This window comes from Octodon degus, unplaced genomic scaffold, assembly GCF_000260255.1.
Source record: "Octodon degus isolate 3935 unplaced genomic scaffold, OctDeg1.0 scaffold00028, whole genome shotgun sequence".
In the NCBI taxonomy this organism is placed as follows: Eukaryota; Metazoa; Chordata; class Mammalia; order Rodentia; family Octodontidae; genus Octodon; species Octodon degus.
The window spans coordinates 10,322,053-10,324,559 of NW_004524604.1; the positions used below are offsets into that span (position 1 = coordinate 10,322,053).

The 2,507-nt window shown below is 47.0% G+C and overlaps 1 pseudogene; it reads left to right on the plus strand.

Annotated features, from left to right (window-relative positions):
• Positions 1-2,507, plus strand: part of LOC101580448 — a 19,143-nt pseudogene that overhangs the window by 16,180 nt on the left and 456 nt on the right.

The window sequence follows — 2,507 nt, forward strand, 5'->3', positions numbered from 1 at the left end:
AAGGGGAGGGAGATGGCTCAGTGGAATAAGTGTTTCCTGGCAAGCTCAAGGGCCTGAGTTCAACCCCTAGTTCCGCAAAAAAAAAAAAAAAAAAGGAATTAAGATGTGTTATGTATGTGTCCCAACCCCCACGAGGCATAAAATCACCATGTACTGCAAATATATACCAATAAAAACTTTCAAAATGAAAATTTTTAGTTGAATTTGCAGACTCTGCGTTATCCAGTCCACGTCCCTCTCCAGCCTCATTTCCTTCCACTCCTTCTCTCTCCCTGCACCATCCACATGAGCACACCCCCCATTCGCTGAACATCACTGCTCTCTCATCCTCAGTTCTCAGTGCTGCTGTCTCCTGTGCCTGAAACTTTTTCCCAGATCTTCTCCTGACCTACTTCCTCAGTTCATCAATTCCTCTATGCTTCCCTCCCTTCCCTTCCTTTTCCCCTTCCCACCCCTCCCCGCCTCCTCTTTGTTTTTGTCTTTTTGAGACAGGGTAAACTGGCCTTGAACTCACAGCAATCCTCCTGCCTCAGCCTCCCTAGCGCTGGGATTGCCAGTGTGGGTTACCACACCCAGCTTCTTCCTTACTTTTTTTTAGGTCCTTTCTAATGCTATTTCTTGCCTATAACGTATCTTTCGCTTCTGACTCCTGGTTCTCTATTGTTTCACTTCACCTTTTATTCTTATTTAGCCTTTTTTTTTTTTTTTTTTTTTCCAGTACAGGGGATTAAACTCAGGGCCTTGAGCTTGCCAGGCAAGTGCAGCCTTTATTATTACCTGACATTTTACTTATTTACTTATTTTTTGTCTTTCTCCTTCACTAGGAAAAGAACTGAGCGTAGACTGCCTTCCTTACAACCATGTCCCTGTACCTAGAACATCCGCACACACTAGTGTTTGGTGTGTTTTTGCTGAATGAATGCACTGGGACTCAGACTAACTGGGCTTCCAGTCATAGCTACAGTTATTTAATCTCACCAGCCAGTTTTCTTTTCTTAGTTCCTTCCTTCCTTCTTTACTTTCATTCTTTCATGTAGTTTTTAGGACAGGTTCTACAGGGTCTCACATTGTAGATTGGACTCTTGATGCTCCTCTTGTTTTCCGCCTTCCAAGTGCTGGGATTACAGGTGTGCGACACCACGCCCAGTCTCAGTTGCATCTCAGTGAGCCCCGGGGGTGGGGCCAGCATGGCTCGTGGTAATTGAAACCTGTCCCTGTGATCAACCTAAGCAGGCGCTTTAGTCTGCTGATCGGGCCGGCGGGCAGGCTGGCTGGCTGGCTTGCTTGCTTGCTTGCTTGCTTTCTAATGTATGTAGTACTGGGTCTCACTACGCAGCTTGGACTGGTAGTGATCCTTCCGCTTTCAGCCTCCCCAGCACTGGGATTACAAGAGTAGGCCACCATGCCCGGACTGGGTGACCCATTCAGTGCACCCAGGGGCGGGTTTGACAGGGCCTGTGATGACTGGGATCGAACCCCAGTCCCCGCGCTTGCCTAATCACCAGCCAGTTTTCTTCGTAGCTTCTAGGTCTGCTAAGAGAAATGCTTTTCAATTTTTTAGCACAGCATGGCACAAGACAGATATTTCACATTCTCATGATCTTTATTTTGATATATTAACCATGATAGCCGTCATTTCCTGTGACTCTTACTCCTTCACTCCAATGTGTGCAGCTACAGCCACGCAATCGTGGACTCGTTGCTCTCAGGGAAAGGCTGGGACAGCAGAGCTAGCCGCAGACCCATGCTCTACGAGGTTCAATCCCTGTGGAAGTCACACAAGTCACAGAGCTCTCAGATTCCAACGCTCTGAGCACATACTCTTTCTTTTTTCATTCAGGCAAACATATACATTATACCTCCTTGAAAAACATCTATTTCACAATGGGCCGGGCCTGGAGCGCCAAGTTCGCGGTGGGGAGGTGCAGGCAGAGGGGCGGCGCCTCGCCCTGGGCGTGGGGCTGAGGTCCAGGTGGACAACGTGGTGCTGCTGGACAACCCATCCTTGCTCTACAACCCGTTCCAGTTCAAGATCACCTTCGAGTGCATGGAGGACCTGAGTGAAGACTTGGAGAGGAAAATGATCGACGTGGGCTCTGCAGAAACTAAAGAATATGATCAAATTTTGGACTGTGTTTCAGTGGGCCCCGCTCCTGCAGGAAGGCATATGTCTGTATTCCAGGCTGACGCTCCCATCCCAGGACCCCTTCCAGTTGCAGAAGTGGTTCGCAGCACCGCGGTGGTAGTTACTTGTGTGTATGGAGGTCAAGAATTTATTAGAGGGCCAGGGAGATGGCTCAGTAGGATAAGTTCCTGCCTGGCACGCGCAGGGTCCTGAGTTCAATCCCCACTACCAAAAAAAAAAAAAAAAAAAAAAAAAAAAAAAAAAGATATTTCATTAGTGTAAAATTAAGGTATTTTGTCCAAAGAAATAAGGTTTTGATAGCTGTTTGTCAATAAAATCACAAAACCTTTAGAATCTAATCTTCACAGTGATGTTTATCAAT